Source organism: Ailuropoda melanoleuca, chromosome 3 (genome assembly GCF_002007445.2).
Source record: "Ailuropoda melanoleuca isolate Jingjing chromosome 3, ASM200744v2, whole genome shotgun sequence".
NCBI classification, from domain to species: domain Eukaryota; kingdom Metazoa; phylum Chordata; class Mammalia; order Carnivora; family Ursidae; genus Ailuropoda; species Ailuropoda melanoleuca.
In genome coordinates this window covers 26,914,248-26,929,422 of record NC_048220.1, presented here as the reverse complement: position 1 = coordinate 26,929,422, position 15,175 = coordinate 26,914,248, and the positions used below count along the sequence as shown (strand labels likewise).

At 43.6% G+C, this 15,175-nt stretch overlaps 1 long non-coding RNA gene across 2 annotated transcripts in view; it reads right to left on the bottom strand.

Annotated features, from left to right (window-relative positions):
- LOC117801470 overlaps positions 1-15,063 on the bottom strand; it is a 114,707-nt gene extending 99,644 nt beyond the window's left edge. For both annotated transcript variants that reach the window (XR_004624030.1, XR_004624031.1), the window contains exon 1: positions 14,947-15,063. This is a non-coding gene — a long non-coding RNA (uncharacterized LOC117801470). The remainder of the gene's footprint in view (positions 1-14,946) is intronic.
- Positions 15,064-15,175: the final 112 nt, after the last annotated feature.

Here is a 15,175-nt window from a genome sequence, read left to right as displayed (position 1 = left end):
CACTGATGAAATTGGGCATTTTCTTTTCTTCTTTCCATCAAGACTTTCATCTCTATTTGTGTATAAAAAATGCTGCTACTGCAGATTATTTAACTATTCCCCAGGTCCTGTGGTCCATTCAGAATCATCTCTGTCCTCACAATTTCTAATTTATCTATCCTTACTGTGAGGCAAGAAAAAGATGGGGGTCCATTTTATAGATGAGGACAATTAAGCTTCCTCAATAGAAGACAGGAAGAGAAAATGATATTACCTACTGTTACTCAGAAATTAATTACTTGGTTCTTGAAATCCCTATACGGTGTTATGTACTTGGAAGTTTCACCGGAGACTCCACTATATAGTATCCATGTCATAGCAAAGTGAGGCGCCAGCAAAATGTTCACCGAAAACAGTTGAAAAACAGTTATGAAACTCTAAAACCTTCACCCCTATCATGAGTAAAAGAAAAGTTGCTGAATATTAAGAGAAAGTCTTTAAAAAGGATTTACTTGGTGCGAAGTCTTGGTGCGCTGTGGGTACCCTCTCCAAAGAAAAGGGGTACCTGCATTTCACCACAAGTTGAGTGAGAAAGGCTTTAAGGGGACCACTCAGAGAACGTGATATGTGCCTTCTACAGTTAGAAGGGCAGAGTGGACTAATTTCTGACTCCAGCCCAGGAAATACAGGGACCACTGTATAGGCTGGCAGCTGCTCGGCAGTGCTGAGATCTGCCCATAGTCTCAGGGCTTGTGTGAGCAAAGAACCTATTTCTCATGGAGAAATCAGAAATGGACCGTTGAATTACTAGGGGATCTCGAGGAAGAAAGCAGCTGACAGAGGAGAATCCACTTGCCCAGGTCAAGTGTGGGTGCACGTGTATGGAGGGGAGTTCAGATCTCTGAAGTACCCACAAGAGTGCCCCAGAAAAAAGCGAGATTTAAACATCGGCCCCTTCTGGCTTTCAACAAAAAGCCAGCTTCAACAATATGAGACGAGTACAATATTTCCTGCCACCTCTTACTTCCTTGCTCTAGTCTTGGTGGGTCAGAAATTTTAGGAAAGAAACAAGGACCACACCCCCTCTCTTCACTTGCTGCGAGCCCCAGATTGGTAAGGACAGATAGAGTAATCTTCAAGAAATACGGAAACACGGATAATATCTGGGCTGAACATGTTAAGTACCTAATTGAGATCATGTTTTATTCCATAAAGTCACCGTAGGGCTTCCTGATTAACCTGCGAGAAAAGCATTTGTCTAGGGGCCAGTGTTAGGTTCATCACTACTGAGCAGCTTTGAAGTAACAGTGGGAGCCAAAAACAAAGTTTCTTTTATGATCACACCTCACCAGCCCTGCTTGTCATTGTTCCAGTCACAACTGTAAAAGTTGTTCTTCAACCTCTATTTTTAAAACTAATAAAAACACCACCAAGGGGGTCATAACGAGAGGAGCTATTGTCAGGACTAATAGTTCTCCTTTTTTTTTTTTTTTTAAGATTTTACTTATTTATTCAACAGAGATAGAGACAGCCAGCGAGAGAGGGAACACAAGCAGGGGGAGTGGGAGAGGAAGAAGCAGGCTCATAGCAGAAGAGCCTGATGTGGGGCTCGATCCCATAACACCGGGATCACGCCCTGAGCCGAAGGCAGACGCTTAACCGCCGTGCCACCCAGGCGCCCCAAGGACTAATAGTTCTCCTTGGCTTAACAGCACTCTAATGTCCTTGTGGAAAATGAGACCTATGGATTCAAGTTCTGCTCACTTCTCCATTTCTTCTTAATTTCCCAAAGCATCCCCTATTTCCTTCTGTCACCCCGCAGTACGTACTAGAGTTGTGAGGGAAGCTACTTTTCTTCGTTTTTGTTTTTAATCAAGGTCTCGAACTCACAACCCTGAGATCAAGAGTCACATGCTCTGACTGAGCCAGCCAGGCATGCCTGAGGGAATCTACTTTTAACAGAGTCCTAAAATTTCCTGCGCTGTTGCAGTCCTGCCCCACACCCTGCCCATCCTTAGGGATAACAAAGGGGGTCAGAAGTCATCTCAACAGTTTCACAGTCTCCTTCATGGTAACATTTATCTTCTCAATTTTCCCCTAGAGTCCAGGTGGATGAGAAACAAACATATACCCACATACAAAGAAAATTATATACATGGATTCTCTGCCTTCCAGGAAAGTACAATTTAAAACAGACAATTAAAAAGACAAGCATAAATAGGTATATAACAGAAACGAGTACATGAATGAACAGCAGGGGAGAAGCGTGTTTGAGATGGGAAGGAGAACCGGCCAGTCAATGAGTGTTCACTGAACAGCTACTAGATGTCAGGCACTAGGCTAGGTTCTGGTAATAAAATTTTGAACAAAAAAGACACATTCCATGCACACACACAGAAGTTTCAAAATGCTGGAGAAAACAGACACTAAACAAGTCCTTACTAAAAAGCAGGTTAATGATAATAATATACAGGACTGGGGGCGCCTGGGTGGCTCAGTCATTAAGCATCTGCCTTCGGCTCAGGGCGTGATCCTGGAGTTCTGGAATCGAGCCCCACGTCGGGCTCTTCTGCTGAGAGCCTGCTTCTTTCTCTCCCACTCCCCCTGCCTGTGTTCCCTCTCTTGCTGGCTGTCTCTATCTCTGTCAAATGAATAAATAAAATCTTTTAAAAAAAATAATAATAATATACAGGACTGGTCTGGGCATTAGGAACCTCATCTAGTGGGGGTTCGAGAAGCTTGCCTACACCAGTAACGTCTCAAGCAGGACCTGAAAGCTAAGTAGGGTTAGAGAGATGGCTGGTGGGGAGAAGAGGGACCTAGTGAGAAGAAAGGGCAAATGGGAAGGCAGAAGCAACACATCCAAGGAACCAAAAGAAGTCCTGGGGGGCTAGTGTGACTTTATTTATGAAGCAGCAGGAAAGGGGCCAAGGTGAGGAGGCTGAAGGAATAAGCACGAAGCTGGGGATTTTAGATGTTGATTCAGAACAAAGCAAGTGAGAATTATAGGATCAAAGATTTGGAGGACTGGAAGGAACTTGAAGGGTTATCTAGTCCAACCAACCAGATGATGCTAGAATCCTGTCTACCCATTCCCTACCCCTCGATCAATATGAATGGAGGCCAGAACGCTTGGCATGGGGTTGCCAGAGACTGATATAAGGGAGCGAGCGAAATACCCATGGAGCCCCAAGGGTTGAGGCAGGAGGGTTCTTGGCTCCATTTCTCTGTCCCCAGAGAATGAGGTGGAGCTGCCAGGTTCATCAGCCTGCCGATTTGTGTGAAGACACCCTCACAGCATCAGCCAAAGTGAAGCGGGTGGCAACCATTTACGTTTATTAACCACAGCTTGGTGGGTGGAGAATTACTTTGAGCAGGTGTCAGGGAGGTTGGTTTGTTCAAGAGAGTTTGGCTAGTTTGCATTCACGACAGAGAAACCTATTGTGGAGGGCCCGGCAAGGCAGCCTGGAAAGAAGCCAAAGGACAGCAAAGCCAGAGTGTCCACCACCCGGAGGAGCTCTGGCGCATTCACTCTACTACTGGAATTTGTTCATCACTGTTAGGGTGAATGATTCTCCTTGTGCCAGACACACGACATGGAGGCTACTCTTGGGTGGTACAAAGCAATGAAACCTTCATGTTTCCATAGCAGGAGTGAAACCTGGCTGCCCCTTTTCCCTTCATTTTCCTGCTTCTCACTATAGCAGGGCTGGCTGTGCTCAAGAGGGGTCCCATGCCTTGCCATCATCATCACTAATCAGCATTTAGAAAGCTCTCCACACTACGAAGAGCCCCGTGGTGGCTTAGGATATAGGAAAGTAGGGTTTCTGTACTTGACAGGCTCATAAATCTAGATGAGGAAGGTAGAAACATGCACAAGAAGATAAACCATAACCTCACATACCAAATGGATAGACAGAAAAAAACCCCAGGCATTATGGAAAACTAGATCACTGCAGAATCACTGTGGAACTAGATCACTAGCTAACCCTCAAGCTCTCTGAAGGGGCTGGCACTAGATCTGGGTGTCACATCAAAGTCAGGTGTGGTAAGGAGGTGGGAAAGCATGTGTGTGTTGAGGGAGGAATGGGAGGCATGGGGGTAGAAGGACAGGGTTAGACCAGGGACTTCTAACAAAGGAGTAATGGGAAGTCAGATTTGAAAGGTGAAGAAAATCATGAGAAGCCCTAATGGTAGAATAAAGAGCTTGAAGCTTTGATTTTATTCTGCAGATAGTGAGAAACTACTGAGAGTTTTTGGGCAAGAGTTTTAGAATAACTCTTGTTATTGGAATGTGCAAAATAATTTGAATGGAGAAGAGGAAAAAAAAGGCAAGGAAGCCAGTTTCAGATCAACATATGGCAGGATTTGATAACTTTTAGTTTTTCTTCTCTCCATTTTTTTTTCCTAAAAGAACTGGATTACAGACATTTCCCTTAACCTCCCATTGAAATTTAAAGAAAAAGAGATAAAAGTTTTGGTTGCAGTGCTATGGGCTTGGGATTTATGAAACCATCAGGATTACTGTAAATCAGTAAGCTAGAAGCAAGAGCTTGAAGAGACTGGCCAGGGAGCAGCATGATGCAGGGAAGTGCTCCAGGCAGACTAGAAAGAGATTCTCTTGGGTTGCAGGTGAAGCTGGGTTTGTAGGACCCAGAACAGGGGGACCTTAGCCTTGCTCCCTGGAAGCACCTGAGGAGGGAACATGACCCTAGAGAAGACTGGCCACACGACGCAAGTAGGAGAGAGGACCCAAGGCCGGAGGACTCAGGGCCTCACAAGAATCCCGTGAGTCAAGCATGAAGAACCGGCACTCAGTCCCTATACCTGAAGGGTCAGTTCAAATGATGGGACAGTGGGTGTCTAGTGATAACCAGCAACTCAAAGCCCTCCCTAATCTCATGGCAAAACATAAGACCCTGGAACCACAATTCAAATGGGAAGATGAGAAATAGGTGAGGTTAAATTTCCCACCAGTCAGATGGAATAGGAGAATATAATTGGAGTGTATCCTTATTTAAGATCATAAATAAATGTGATACTTCCCCCACATATGAATTTATAAGCTGAGAGTCATACCTGCTATAAGCATTGCAGTTCAAGTGTGAGGGGATGACACCTAGATTAGAATGATTGCAATGAAAAGACAAAGACATAAAAGTCCTAGAGATATTATGCAGGAATAAAGAACAGGACTTGATCTGACCAGAATCTACAGAAAATCCCAGGGCACATTGAGAATGCAGGAAGTTTCTCCTTGCCTCTGTCACTCTCTACCCTTAGGCATTCCTATAGGGGACTCAAGTAAATGCTTTATGACTTAGTTTTAGCATCCATAAATTATGATGAAATGCAACTTAAAAAAGCTTTGTGCTCTCCCAAGGCTGTATGTTAGTGCTAGGGTAATAAAAAAAATATGAGATTTAGTCACTGAGTTTCCACTTTGTGTGACATATGATGGGCGCCAGCAATACCTAGATTGATATAACTCTGTTCTTATCTCTGAGATTCTCACAATCTAGCGGAAGGGATGGACATGCTTTCCGTTGCGCATGTCATAGCAGAACTGGATAAATGCTCTAGAAGCTTCAAGTGACAAGCTCTGCTTCAGGAAGCCAGAGAAGGCTTTACAGAGAGGTGAGATTTAAGTGGGTTTTACAGGATGAGTAGGAGCTCAACATTTTGATAAGGAAAATAAGAGCATTCCAGGTAGTAGAAACATATACAAAAGGCATGGAGGCATAAAGAAATAGGGAGCTTGCAGTGGGGACAGGTGAGAAGGGATGAAAAAGAACTCAGACGAATGAGCCCCCCAGTATTTTCACAAGATTAATTCAATTACAAGGATCACATAAGTCATTTTGCAAATTCATTGGTAGGTTAGGACCCATTTCTAAGTCTCAGAGTGAGACTCACAGGGTAAGTGGGATTATCACATCAAAAGAAGAAAATTCAATTGCATTAAGCGAAAATGATGTTCTGCCTAGAACTGGACCCTACAATCTTTAACCAAGGGTAGGCTACCCACATAATGGACACAGGAGGGGAAGCTATTAACATATTCAGTCCAAAAGGACTTGTGAGAGACACCAAGGAGAGTCACATGTCATCTGGTGTATGGCCCTGAGGTGGATAAAGGAATATAGACATGTAACTACCTGTAGAGAACCTAATAGAGACCAAGCTTCATTTTTCTCTTTGAAAACTTTTTTTTTTTAAGTTTCCATTTATTTATTTAACAGAGAGGGAAAGAAAAAGAGCACAAGCAGGGGGAACAGCAGAGGGAGAGGAAGGAGCAGACTCCCCGCTGAGCAAGGAGCCTGACCCAGGGCTGGATCCCAGGACCGTGGGATCATGACCTGAGCTGAAGGCAGACACTTAACCAACTGAGCCACCCAGGCACCTCTCTCTCTGAAGTCTTCTCACCAAAATTGCTAGCATGTTTTCCTTCCTCTTTAATACCCAACCTCATAACCTTCATCTACCACATGAGCAACTTGTAGAGAAAACACTTCGGTTTAATATCCGGATTCCAGAAGTCTGGATAAAGCCTGGGAACGTAGAGGGGCACAGCTTTAAGCTTTCTGTCTTGGGGGTCAGTACACTTTAGGCCCTACTCCTTTCCCATCTTTGGCCCTGAAGAGAAAGTCAATGTTAAAGAGGGCTATGCTTGCCTACCATCCACGGTAACTTCACGCGAAACACAGCACAAGAAGAAAACAAATCCCTCGCCCCCCGCCAAGAACTTCAGAGAGTTTTTTCCAATAATGTGTCTGAAGATTTATTGAAACATCTGAATCTCATTTTCAGCACATTAAAGATCTGGATTGCAAATGAACAGGTAATACATTTTGTGATGTTTTTCTTTTTTTTTTTTTTTAATTTTATTTATTTATTCGATAGAGATAGAGACAGCCAGAGAGAGAGGGAACACAAGCAAGGGGGAGTGGGAGAGGAAGAAGCAGGCTCATAGCGGAGGAGTGATGTGGGGCTCGATCCCGCAACGCGGGGATCACGCCCTGAGCCGAAGGCAGACGCTTAACCGCTGTGCCACCCAGGCGCCCCTGTGATGTTTTTCTGATAGAATTCAGGAGTAAGGGAAGAAAAGATATTATTATTGACAGATTTTTTGAGACTGAAGGGAGGATCTTAGAAAACTGACTTCAACTAAAAAAAGAAAGGTAACCTGATTTTACCCTTCCAATAAAAAGTGCATTTGATTTTGAAAAACAATCATCGAGCCTCACATTTTTGTGTTTAACAACCACCTTGAAATTGGTCTCCCTCAGAGGACAGCATGATTCTGGGCTACCTTAGCATGAATGATTTACGACATTCATGAACTTGGCAACTACATCAGTTTTTCTAAACCTGGCACCCAACACCACCTGCATGTTAAGTGAAGATTTATGATTTATAAAACTTACCTCATTATGCAGAGGTACATGAATTGTCTTATGTGCGCAGTCTATAACTCCCAAGACAGATAAGGAGGCAGCTATGTCACAGAATTTATGGCTCCCTCCTACTAAAGCTGAAGTTTTGAAGAAAAACTAAAAAAAAAAACCGGCCCTTTGGAGAAAAATAGCTTTACCTAACCATCACACCCCCAAATGATGAACTGGCCATAGCTTACCACTATATCTTACAGGAACAAAGAGGCTAACAGTGAAAGTCCCTTTAATCACAGCACTGAACTATGTCTACATTTTGAACACTGTACTAATGGACAGAACCTAAACGACTCTTTGGAAATATCAAGCAGTCTGTCAGCCTAATTCTTCCCCAGCTTGGTGTCTGAGATCTCTTGCTGAGATTTGGTGAGAGGTCTCAATAGCCCACCCAAACCCACAGACATGGACTTCAGAGAAGAGAATTCAACACCTTGGTGTGCCCAGTGGCTGCCTGCCTGCACCCTCAAAGTGAAGAAAAGCAAATGTTGGTGCAGGTTCTGAAATGCTGCTTGTTTTCAGAAATATTTTAGAAGTGTAGCAAATCTCCCCCCACATCCTGCAAAAAAGTGGGAGCACAAAGGATTCAGGGCATAAACTTATGAATCTCAAGAAAGAATAAGATTATATAGACAGCCATTAAAAATGACAAGTATATGGGACCGGGATGACAAGCAGGTATCGTTAGCCAAGATAAGCATCAAAAGCAGAATACAAAAATGGTAAGCATACGTGCTGACAGGAAAAAGGCAAAGTGATGGGGAAAATGGTGTTTCCAGCTTAAAGATTTTCTATAGTATAAAGTGAAGTGAAAAACAATGAAATTCTAAGCAATGCATTTTCAAATATCCCCACCAATCAGGAAATAGAGACATATACATGGCTGCTAAATGCCCTGTATAAAAGAAGTACCCTGTCCCTCTCTCCTCTGCAGAGCTCTCTCAACAGTGTTCTACCCTTCCTGGCCTCTGAGAGTAGAGAACACCAGCACTCAAACCCCTGAGGAAACAGAAGAAAGCTGAAAATGTGAAGAGCCTCCAAGTAGGGGTAAGAAAATTACTTGGAAAAAAGGAACGTGGGGAACCCATTTCCAACTTTAATAGTTATTAAGCCACTTCATTTTTGAAATGTGCCTGGGATTTGTCCAGTTCTAACTTGGGATTTGTCCAGCTCTAATACCACCTTATGTCTGTTCGTCCCAATGCAGTTGTTCTAACTCATGGAAACAATACTCTTCACACAAAATGGTGCCCTAGGGTAAGAGACCAGTATCAAAGAACCACAAATGCATCAGTTAAAGTAAAGCCTCTTTGACCACTGGGAGTGTATCCAAGAGCAGAGGAGATGCACACCAAAGAACTGCATTTGAGCTCAGAGCTCAGTTAACACTTCTCATTAAGCTACCGGTAGACACTTCACTACTCAGACACAGGTGCCGTTCTCCAGAGCTTGGGGCACTGATGGCCTCATCCACAGCCTCTGAAAGTTAGCTTTGCACTTTGCCAGGCTCAGAAACAGTTCGTTAGGGACACCCAGGTGGCTCAGTCGGTTAAGCATCTGCCTTCGGCTCAGGTCATGATCCCAGGGCCCTGGGATCGAGTCCCACATTGGGCTCCTTGCTCAGCAGGCAGCCTGCTTCTCCCTCTGCCTGTCTGCAGCTCCTCCTGCTTGTGCTCTCCCTCTCTCTCTGTTAAATAAATAAAGTCTTAAAAAAGAAAAGAAACAGTTTGTTACTCTATGGTGGAAGACAGGTGTTCATGCGACCCATAGCAGCTACCTTGCTCATAGATTCCCCTTTTCCCTAAAGAAAGGGTCACAGGGCTTCTCCCAGGTAAACCAACTTGTTTTACATCATGTCACACACACAGTCACCACCCCCACCCCACCTCAACTGCTGGTTAAATAAAACAAGGAATTGGCACCTAAACAAATGTCTCTGAACTGACCTAGTGACCCCTGAGACAATTTGGCACTTTTCTGTGCCTTTGCACAATAAAGGTACTCCCTACGAATGGTGTACTTCAAGCCACGAGGAAAGGTAGCCGGGATGGTGGAAGCAGCCCCAGGGATACACTGGGGTACAGGAAGAAAATATTCACATGTATTTATGTATTTTTTCTTTTCCGCTTTTATGTTGTATTTGATAGATGTTTAATAGTACTATATATATGTTTACAAAGACATAAATATACACATAACGTAGGTATGTGCTCAAATATTTTTTTTTAAATATTTTATTTATTTGACAGAGAGAGACAGCCAGCGAGAGAGGGAACACAAGCAGGGGGAGTGGGAGAGGAAGAAGCAGACTCCCAGCGGAGCAGGGAGCCTGATGCGGGGCTCGATCCCAGGAACCTGGGATCACGCCCTGGGCCGAAGGCAGACGCTTAACGACTGAGCCACCCAGGCGCCCCTGTGCTCAAATATTTTTTTAAAAAGACTTTATTTATTTATTTGACTGAGAGAGAGCACAAGCAGGGGGGAGAAGCAGGCAGAAGGAAAGGGGAGAAGCAGGCTCCCCACTGAGCAGGACCCTGGGATCATGACCTGAGCCAAACGCAGATGCTTAGCTGACTGAGCCACCCAGGCGCCCCTCAAATATGTTTCTAATAGGAATGTGTGACACAAAAGTTTGGAGACCAGAGGACACCATGGTGCCTGGGGTGTGGTCCTTAAACCCCACCCTATCCCCATCAGAATCCCCTGTGGAACCTACACACGCAGATTCCTGGAGCCACCTCAGACCTACAGGACCCGAATCTCTAGGAGTGGAATGCTTAGAGCTTCCCAGTCTGATGCCTTCTAAAGTTTGGGGTGCCTGGGTGGCACAGCGGTTAAGCGTCTGCCTTCGGCTCAGGGCGTGATCCTGGCGTTATGGGATCGAGCCCCACATCAGGCTCCTCTGCTTTGAGCCTGCTTCTTCCTCTCCCACTCCCCCTGCTTGTGTTCCCTCTCTTGCTGGCTGTCTCTATCTCTGTCGAATAAATAAATAAAATCTTAAAAAAAAATGATGCCTTCTAAAGTTTGGGAACTAGCACAGTAGAAAAATTAAAGAAGCAGGCATAAAGAAGCTAAGCTACGGAAAGGGCAGAATCAGTGCAGATGGGAACATCAGAAGCCCATTCCTTAAAGGAAGACCAATAAATGGTTGCTATAGGTCAGGTCCTACAGGGGCCTGACCAAGGGAGAGCAGCCACCCTCCTTGTTCTCTTCCAGAACTCTGGTTCTATGGATACTGAAACAATGCCTATCCTTCCCCCAACTAGCCTTCAGTGAAACCTTCATCACCTAAGGAAACCTGAGCACTTCATCTCCTGATGGCTGGGGATAAGGGGTAGGGAAACAACAGCCTCTCTATATTACATATAAAGCCTGTAATCCAGGCAAAAGGAAAACATAGTGGACATAATTTCACTAATTATGTCCTTCAAGGAATGAGGATGAGACACGAGAATGTATGAGCCAGAGTTGTCAACGAGCATTTGAAAAAGGGCCGGTACTGATTGAACATTTAATTTGAAATCATGTGGGTGATTGCAGGGAGAGGGGCAGAGGGATAGAGAGAATCTTAAGCAGGCTCCATGCCCAGCACAGAGCTGGATCTCACAACCCTGAGATCATGACCTGAACTGAAATCAAAAGCTGGATGTTTAACAGACTGAGCCACCCAGGTACCCCTCATGTGGGTGATTTCTAAAAAGCATACCAAGTAAAAAGGAAGCCTATAGAGCTGAAGCTAACATTGTCCCTGTGACCTCAGGCAACTCACTTATTCTTTCTGTTCTTCGTCTATCAAATGAAAAGTTAGACTTAAGGTCCTTTCTGTGTTTCTAGAACCCAAGTTCAGATTCAACTTCTAGCTCAGGGTTCCTTCCACTATACCATGATGATTAAGAATAAATTAAAATTCTGGCCCTTTAAACTAGAAAATTCAGAAGAAGCTCCTATATTCTCAAAAATTAACTGTTAAATTGATCTCCACGAAGAGTAAATCTCTGTTTTTGCTGGCTCTTCCCTCCCACCCCAGAAAAGGACTTCAAACATTGGTCCTTCATCTATCTAAAAGCCTACTGTTGGGGCGCCTGGGTGGCACAGCGGTTAAGCGCCTGCCTTCGGCTCAGGGCGTGATCCGGGCATTATGGGATCGAGCCCCATATCAGGCTCCTCTGCTATGAGCCTGCTTCTTCCTCTCCCACTCCCCCTGCTTGTGTTCCCTCTCTCGCTGGCTGTCTCTATCACTGTCAAATAAATAAAATCTTTAAAAAAAAATAAAAAAAAATAAAAGCCTACTGTTTTCCAAACCTGAATGAAAATACAGAGTGAGGTTGACTGATTTTTACCCTGTGCAATGAGACTTCAGTATCAATGGAATGTAAATGTCCTTATCTAATCAAAGTGACATCTTATTTTGATTTACTGCTGCCTTACTTTTCTTTCCTCTATTTCTCTTTTTGGAAGAGGGCAGGTTGGTGGGTTACCCAGCATTCGAAATAAAATGAAACCTACAAATTGTCACCACCTGTGGGGACAGAGACATTACCTGACATAATACTTCCTACGCTTCACTGGGGCAGGCTCTGTTGAATCAAACTTGAGTGTTGTGACACCATGTAATATACTCCAATATAGTGTAGCTAATGCCAACATGGAGATGTGGGAACTGGTGCCTGAAATCTGCTGCAGGTACATGAAAAATTCCAAGGAGAACAAAAGTGAACAAAAAATTCCAAGGAGAACAAAAATGACAAAAATGACAAGGAGAACAAAAGTGATAAAATTATGCCACAATTTTATTTCATGAAGATGGAAGGTGCCACAGCAGGATATTCATCTTTGGGAAAAGTGAATAAAACGTCATCTGAGTCGCGAGTTTAAAGACACTTTGCTTTAAAAATATAAACTTGATTCTATGAGTTCTATTACAGATTGAACTTTATAGTTGTTCTGCAACCTAAACTGCAACCGAAACATAAAAATTTCTTTAAGTATTTCTTTTTTTTTAAACAATTTTTTTTAATTTTTAATTTATTTATTTGACAGAGATAGAGACAGCCAGCAAGAGAGGGAACACAAGCAGGGGGAGTGGGAGAGGAAGAAGCAGGCTCATAGCGGAAGAGCCTGATGTGGGGCTAGATCCCATAACGCTGGGATCACGCCCTGAGCCGAAGGCAGACGCTTAACCGCTGTGCCACCCAGGCGCCCCTCTTTAAGTATTTCTAACTTTTATTCCACTGCCTAAAATAACCACTGCTAATAATGAATTAGGCCAGTATTATAAAACTCAAGTTCTCTATATATTTAGAGGTAAAAGATGACACCCATTTTGGCAGCTGGGCCTAGCGGTTCACAGCAAAGGTTCTGGAGTCAGACAATCTGGCTCCAAATTCTGGCTTTACCATTCAATTTCTATGTGAGCCATATAACACATCAACAACTCTAAACCACAGTTTCCCCATCTGCAAAATGGGAATAGTAATATTTTACTTGAAACCACTGTGGTAAGGGTTCATTACACAATGTATATAAAGCATTTAGGATAGTATGTGGCACTTAAGTAAACATTTAACAAGCATTAGTGATTACTATCTAATAACGATTTCTATTAATTGCTGGGAGTTAAATATTTAAAAATCAAAACTAGTCACAGACCTGTACCCTGAAACAAATAACACATGTTAATTAATTGCATTTAAATTTAAAAAAACAAAAATACAAAAATAAATAAATAAATTGAAACTAGTTTCCAGTCTTCAAATATGCTAACATACCAAGTAGAATATAATTTAAAATATAGTATGCACAGATATTGGACAGCTGCCTATTCTGTCTGGTAAACATTTACCCACATGCAAATTATGTACTAGCTCCTTTCACTTTCCTGTGTGACACTGAGATGACAACAGAGAAGTGAAATACAGTACTGTGCCGTATGGTGAAGAATTATAACCACCTGGCTGTGGATCTAACTGTCCATTCTTATTCATTTGCACCCTATTTCTTTTCAGACTCAGGCTCATCTCTTCAAACCGTCAGGCTGTAGGCCATGTTAATTTGCAAAGCAGTCCAGAAACCCGTCCTTCACACTGGCAAACAGAATACAGCCCCACTCTTCAGGCTTTAGCTTTGAATTATCTGGAGCTTCCCACATCCCCCTTGTGGTCATGGCGAGTATTTGCCAGGCTCCTGGGGAAAACAACCAGGAACCTCTCTATCATCCACAGAATCATAGTCTCAGACACCCTGTAGCTAACACCATTTGATTCCAGGATTCTTTTGATTAATACTTTGCGGATTTCAGGTGTATACAACAAGAAAAAAAACCCAAAACTCTTAAGAAAACCAGTCGAGAAAAAAAGGAACTGAGAATATAGGCACTCCAATTATTCCACTCGAACTCCTCCCTCCCTGTCATATACAACACAAGGATATAAAATTATCCATTTCTATTTTGCTTCAGTGTTTAATACTACTTGTCGTTCCTCTCTACGTTCTTTTCCATCAGCATATTGTCTCAAAATATAAATCTCTACAAATAGGGGTCATTAGCCTATAACTTTGATGGCCTCCTAAAAGTCTACCTCTGAGGGAATTTAAAAAAACAAGAGAAATGAAAGAGTATTAGGCAGACTAGTAAGAATAATAACATAAGAGATAAGACTTAGGTAAGAGTATAGGGTGCCTTTTTTTTTTTAGACAGTTTCATCTACAACCAATGTTATGTTTGACATTTCTGCTTATTTTCTTACGCCCACTTCCATCCTCCTCAGAATGTAAACTCTTTAGTTACCGTCTTTCCCTCCCAAACATCCCCCCGACATTTCCTTCAGAATTCCTCACACAGTCGTGATCACTTAAAAGGGAAGCATCTTTCTCTTCCAAAATAGGACATTAAGGATAAGTTTTTTCACCTTCAAAATCAAGCACAATCTGTCATCTCATCAGTGAATTCACGTTTTGCTTTCACTGTATTCCCACCACCTAACATCGTGTCTGACACATAGTAGGCACTCCAGTACATATGTTTCATCAGCGAATTCTATCTCTCTGAAAAACCGAAAATGGTCACACAGCCTCTGCCCCTGGAAACCAGCACAAGGTTTGAGATGGGCCGGCGGAGCTTCAGGGAGGGCCAGCAGAGCGGCGGCGGGGTGACTAAGAGCCTCAAGTATTTTTTCTCTTGAGGGTCTGCACGATAATTAGCCTAGCTCAAGCCAACACACTGTATGAAGGAAAGGCTGCTTTAGTAGTTCGAACCCAGAGATCCCTGTGGTATACAGCACGAATTCGTCTGAGGTCTGCACATCCAGGTGCAGTTCAAATTACCGCAACAGGCAACCAAAAAACCGAACAACGGACAGAGCAGAGCAACAACCGTTCTGAGCCAGGGATTTTCACTGAACAAAGGCCCAGAGTAAGATGGCGCCCCTCTCCAGAAATTGGAGCGAGGAAAACGTCAACGCTCGTGGACGGTGCACGCGCCAGGGCTCGCCCTGAGCTACACGCGGGCCAAACTCACGTGCGTTGGGGCATCCAATGAATGCTGTAGTTAGACTCCACCCCGGGTTTCCGCCGCTCCCCATGCACATGCGCCTTAGGCGCGCAGCAGGATGCCAGCTGCGCAGGCGCAGCAGGCCCCTCCTCTCACGCAACTGACGCAAGAACACTGTAATCGGTTCGTAATTTATCCGTGTGACCTTGAGTCTTTCCTGCCTCCGAGGACCGGGGCTGTCCAAAGTCATGCCTTT